This window comes from Mirounga leonina, unplaced genomic scaffold, assembly GCF_011800145.1.
Source record: "Mirounga leonina isolate KUSES-001 unplaced genomic scaffold, KU_Mleo_1.0 Mir_169, whole genome shotgun sequence".
Lineage (NCBI taxonomy): Eukaryota > Metazoa > Chordata > Mammalia > Carnivora > Phocidae > Mirounga > Mirounga leonina.
In genome coordinates, this window is record NW_023270431.1 from 3,294,305 (window position 1) to 3,300,604 (window position 6,300).

Consider the following 6,300-nt stretch of genomic DNA (forward strand, 5'->3'; position numbering starts at 1 on the left):
TTTCTTTCTTTCTTTCTTTCTTTCTTTCTTTCTTTCTTTCTTTCTTTCTTTCTTTCTTTTTCTTTCTTTCTTCGTTCTTTCGTTCTTTCTTTCTCTTTCTTTCTTTCTTTCTTTCTTTCTTTCTTTCTTTCTTTCTTTCTTCTTTCTTTCTCTTTCTTTCTTTCTTTCTTTCTTTCTTTCTTTCTTTCTTTCTTTCTTTCCTTCCCTCCTTCTTTCTTTCTTTCTTCTTTCTTTCTTTCTTTCTTTCTTTCTTTCTCTCTCTTTTTCTTTCTTTCTTTCTTCTTTCTTTCTTTCTTTCTTTCTTTCTTTTCTTTCTTTCTTTCAGCACTATTTGATTTATTTTTTCTTTTTTCAAATTTTTATTTAAATTCCAGTTAGTTAAGATAAAGTGTAATATTAGTTTCATATGTACAATTTGGTGATTCAACACGTAAATACAACAGTCAGTGGTCATGACAAGTGCCTTCCTTAATACCCATCACCTATTTAACCCATCCCCCCACCCACCTCCTTTCCAGTAATCCTCAGTTTGTTCTCTGTTGTTAAGAATCTGTTTCTTGGTTTGCCTCTCTCTCTTTTTTCCCCTATGTTCATCTGTTTTGTTTATTAAGTTCCACATATGAGTGAAATCATATGGTATTTGTCTTCCTCTGACTGACTTATTTCACTAATTAGCATAATAGTCTCTAGCTCCAACCATATCATTGCAAATGGCACGATTTCATTCTTTTTTATGGTTGAGTATTATTCCACTATATATATAGTGGAATTATATATATATATATATATATATATATATATATATATATATATATGCCACATCTTCTTTATCCATTCATCATCGGATGAAAGATCTAAATGTGAGACAGGAAACCATCAAAATCCTGGAGGAGAACACAGGCAATAACCTGTTTGACATCAGCTGTACAACTTCTTACTAGATATGTCTTCTGAGGCAAGGTAAACAAGAGCAAAAATAAACTACTGGAACTTCATCAAAATAAAAAGCTTCTGCACAGTAAAGGAAACAGTCAACAAAACTGAAAGGCAACCTACTGAATGGGAGAAGATACTTGCAAATGGCATATCTGATAAAGGGTTAGTATTCGGAATATATAGAGAATTTATAAAACTCAACACTCAAAACACAAGTAACCCAATTAAGAAATGGACTGAAGACATGAAGAGACATTTTTCCAAAGAATACAACCAGATGGCTAACAGACACATGAAAAGATGCTCAACATCACTGATCATCAAGGAAATGCAAATCAAAACTACAACGAGATATCATCTCACAACTGTCAGAATGGCTAAAATTAACAACACAGGAAACAACAGGTGTTGATTAGGATACAAAGAAAGGGGAACCATCTTATACTGTTGGTGGGAATGCAAACTGGTACAGCCACTCTGGAAAACATGGAGGTTCCTAAAATGTTAAAATTAGAAATATCCTATGACCCAGCAATTGCAGCACTAGGTATTTACCCAAAGGACACCAAAAAAAAAATGATTCAAAGGGATGCATGCGTCCTGATGTTTATAGCAGCATTATCAACAACAGCCAAATTATCCCAAATGTTGCTATTCCTTCTAACAAAACATTGGTTTAATTCTCTTCTGAATGGATTATCTTTTAGAAGCTTCATCCATAATCAGAGTAGAATATAATTAGTAAACAAATTTCATGTGTATTATATATCTATATATAGTACTACCACATGGTAACTCTTTTTAACCTAAAAATATATTCCTCAACTTTTAAGAAATAACTTAGTAATTTTAGAAAAGATTACCAGAAGAAAACCTTCTATCAGTAAATAGGAGATTTCCTTTTTCTTTCCCTTCAACCTCCATACCCATCTTCACTAAATTGGGAGACATAAGAATTTTATGGAAATTCATAAGAATTTCATTTATGTGAGCCAGGAGATTACATGGCTTCACATTGGAAACCAACAAATTCTGCTGATATAAGAAAAATTCTCAAAATTCAGCTTTTTTGCTTTTTTTCCTTCTTCCTTTTTTTTTTTTTTTCTTGTACTTTCAGTATTGTCTCCATCTAAGCAGGAACCCTCCAAATCAGAGCCAAGCATATTATTGCCTTTAATTAACACTATTGAGTTGTTAGCATATCCAAAAGCACTTTATACATGCTTCAGCCACACCTGAAATCAGCAATGCCACATAATAATCACTTTTGTACTTAATCAAATTAGAAGCAATTTATCACTTACAGGGGTACTGGAAAACACATCTGGATTGAGGGTTTCAATTTCTGAAGTATGCTACTTAGATGTTGGAAGTAAAAAGAAAAAAAACAAAATAAAACAAAAACTAGTACTTGTTTAGAAAACCTCCAGCCTTGTCATAATCCATTTATTTTTTTCTCAAAAGAAAGGATTACTGTCACTTATTATTATCTGAAGATTCATTGAGTCATAGTTGATCAGATATGATAAACAAGCCCTCTTTATTAAGATGCTTCCAAATCCAACAAAGAATAGGTCTTTTGTCTAACATCATCCAATCCCTCCACATTTATTTTAGATTCCTTTTTTCCCCTGCTTTCCATAGATTTCATCTGTTGTATCCTCTTTTGCCTACACTTTGAACTTTCCCTCTTGAAAAGCTAATATATTGTAGAATATTAAGAGCCAAAACTAGAGCAAGACTCTAAATCCTGACTCTTTCAATCACCAGTTTGGGATCTTCGACAAGTTCATCTTTCTGTGCCCCCAGTTTCCTTGTCTTACATGCAAAACAGTAGTAACTATTTTATAGGATTGTCATGAGTATTAAATAAGTCCATATGGGTGAACATATGGAAGAATTCCCAGCACGCAGGACACATTTGAACATTAGTTGTTTTTGTTACTTTTTATTATTACTGAATCCTTCCCATTAGCATTCAAATCTATTCTGTATTATATATCATCAAATTAAGCTACAGCTTTTTATTACTTTCCTGTGTGTCTATTCGTCTTCCCAACCAAGCCCCCATCAAAGTGGTCTACATAGTCTGGCTTCATTTCTCACCTCCCATTTTCTGTTCCTCTTCTCCTGCTAATCCCAATGCCATTCTGCTTGAATTGCTTTTGTTAAGGTCATGTGTAACCTCTTTGTTGTAATGGTCAACATGGGCTGTTTAATCATCATCTTTTGTGACCTCTTAGCTGTTTTTATGCAGTTGATGTTCCATCTTTCTTGGACCCCACAGTGCCTCATTCTTGCCTCTCCTCTGCCTCCTTCTGCCTCTCCCTGGCCTCCCTTCTAACACCATCCACTTACCTTAGCAATCTTATGGCTCTCATCACTTCCGAGATCAGCCATCTACAGCTGATTCCCCATTTCCTCTTCTTCATAGCTTCAGACCACCATATTCAACAGACTACCCGGCATCTGCAACTAGATGTTAAAGAAATTTTTCACACGTAATATTTAAGCCCAACCTACTGATCTTTCCTCCTAAACCTGCAATTTCTCCAGCCTTCTTTGTTTTAATAAATAGCACCTCTGTACACAAAGTGGCTGGAATAAATGTCATATTCCTGTGACACCTCCGCCTACCCCCAGCCCTCATATAATATCCATCATTGTAGGCTGGCCTTTTCCCTACAAAACATCTCTTAAAACCCATCCAAGTCTCTCTATCATCATTCTTCTCACCTTGCTCTAATCCTGTTACTTTTTCCTAGGCATGTAATTGCTTTCTTTCCTCTCCCTGATTCTCCTACTGACTCTCTTTGATCCTTCCTTCACAACTGCCAGAAAAATCTTTTAAAAATAGAAGTGGAATCATATTACTTTCCTGGGCAAACCTCTTCCATTGGCTTCTTACAGCAACCATAACAGATGAAAGATAACATCTTTACCATGGAACATTTTTGTCCCCAGTCAAAATGTTTTTTCTGTATTCTAACTATCTAAGCCCATCCTGCTCTTCTGTGTCAAATGACTTTTTCAAAGTTTGAAGCTATGTTTATTTATGCTTTTATTTTTAAATTATTTTTTTCTTAAACTGTATGTACCATGAAGGCAGAGAATATTTTATTCTTTACTATGCCTGTAGTATTAAGTTCAGTAAATTTCTTGAATAAATTATCGAAAGGAGCTTCCACAAATATTTCCACAGAAAATCCTAACAAGCATGCCATACTGCAAATATTACCTGAGCAAGAATGGAATTTTATTTGAATTATTTGGAAGGTTTTTTTTTTAAGATTTTTTATTTATTTATTTGAAACAGAGAGAGAGAGAGTGAGAGAGAGAGCACAAGCAGGGGGAATGGCAGGCAGAGGGAGAGGAAGGAGCAGGCTCTCTGCTGAGCAGGGAGCCCGATGCAGGGCTCAATCCCAGGATGCTGGGATCATGACCCGAGCTGAAGGCAGCTGCTTAGCTGACTGAGCCACCCAGGCACCCTTGGAAGTTCTTTACTTAAACTTTTGGTTCATGTGTTTGAAGGGAAATTTTCTGTCTAGTTTGTCTACCTGTTAAGACCAGATGGAGGTCAGCTGGATCCGTGTGTTTGAACTTCGGAGGCTGATTAAATAGGGCATAAATTTTTATTGCTCCTTCCAAGAAAAGGTATGATTTTGGTTAAGTTACAAAAAATGGAGTCTCTTTTTTAAATACAGAAAATAAACATAATGCCACCTATCTTAATTGGCTAGTATGAAGATGAAATTACATGTAGAAGATGAAATCACATGTCAATAGGCACTCAAAAACAAACCCTATTTCCTTTCTCAGTCAGGGCCTGCTCTCAAGCATTAGATACCTTGCTTTAGCCTTCATCCTTGGGCTCTCTGCCTACAGCCATCAATAGAGGCCCCCAACACAAGTAGAAGAGTAACTAACCAGACTGGCTTGTATCTGCTTAGTTCTTTCTGTGCTTTGTTCCTGCATTAGGACATTAATAGGAGACCTCTCTTTGGGGCTAGTGTTATATCATTTTTATCATCTGCTTTTTAATTTCAATCTTATCATCCAAATCATCACTCAGATTGTTATATTGTTAACTTTATCAATGGTTGTTTACAGTAGCCTGATTGCTGTTCCTTTATGTGTATATGTATGTATGTATGTATATAAGTATGTATGTATTTTGGTCTTATTTTATTTTAATCTCTTCATTTATTTTATTTTTTCCTACTTGTTCTTGTAGCTTACTATCTGATTATACCATTTAATTGATCTGCTAAGCTTCATTAGCTAAAGTAATATACTTTATTTTACTTGGCAAATATAAGTGATAAGGACGTGACATGCAGGAACTCAGCAATAAAGAACCATTTGGGAGAACAATTTAATTACCTTTTCCCTCCTGTTGGCCTAATGACCACCTTTCTAGCACTCAAGAATGTGCTCATCTTAAAAATGGAAGCCCTTTACTTGATAATACCACAATATTATATTTTTTAAAGTATATATTTTTATGTGTGTATTTACTTATTAAAATACAAAAAAAAAAAAAAAAAAAACAAGAGGTGGATGGAAAGGCAGAAGGAAAGAATTTCCAGCAGACTCCATGCTGAGCATGGAGACAGATGCAGTGCTTGATCCCATGACCCTGAGATCATGATCCAAGCTAAAATCAAGAGTTGAACGCTCAACCAACTGAGCCACCCAGGCACCCCATGATCTTATGTTTTAAACTTAGGCCCACGTTTGAAAAAAACATAACCTTCTTTATTTTTTTTTATTATGTTATGTTAATCACCATATATTACATCATTAGTTTTTGATGTAGTGTTCCATGATTCATTGTTTGCATATAACACTCAGTGCTCCATGAAGAACGTGCCCTCTTTAATACCCATCACCAGGCTAACCCACTCCCCTTCCCTCTAGAACCCTCAGTTTGTTTTTCAGAGTCCTTAGTCTCTCATGGTTCATCTCGCCCTCCAATTTCCCCTCCTTCATTCTTCCCCTCCTGCTATCTTCTTCTTCTTCTTTTTTTTTTTTTAACATATAATGTATTATTTGCTTCAGAGGTACAGATCTGTGATTCAACAGTCTTGCACACTTCACAGAGCTCACCATAGCACATACCCTCCCCAATGTCTATCACCCAGCCACCCCATCCCTCCCACCGCCCACCACTCCAGCAACCCTCAGTCTGTTTCCTGCGATTAAGAATTCCTCATATCAGTGAGGTCATATGATACATGTCTTTCTCTGATTGACCTATTTTGCTCAGCATAATACCCTCCCAGTTCCATCCACGTCATTGCAAATGGCAAGATTTCATTCCTTTTGATGGCCGCATAATATTCCATTGTATATATATATACC

At 35.7% G+C, this 6,300-nt stretch overlaps 1 long non-coding RNA gene across 3 annotated transcripts in view; it reads right to left on the reverse strand.

Annotated features, from left to right (window-relative positions):
• LOC118017329 overlaps nt 1-3,759 on the reverse strand; it is a 45,718-nt gene extending 41,959 nt beyond the window's left edge. For 2 of the 3 annotated variants that reach the window (XR_004681119.1, XR_004681118.1), the window contains exons 1-3: nt 3,673-3,759; nt 3,295-3,411; nt 2,241-2,291 (exon numbers count right to left, since the gene is read on the reverse strand). This is a non-coding gene — a long non-coding RNA (uncharacterized LOC118017329). Of the gene's footprint in view, nt 1-2,240; nt 2,295-3,294; nt 3,412-3,672 lie in introns of all 3 variants that reach the window. The other variant, XR_004681120.1, reaches the window with a different exon arrangement.
• Nucleotides 3,760-6,300: the final 2,541 nt, after the last annotated feature.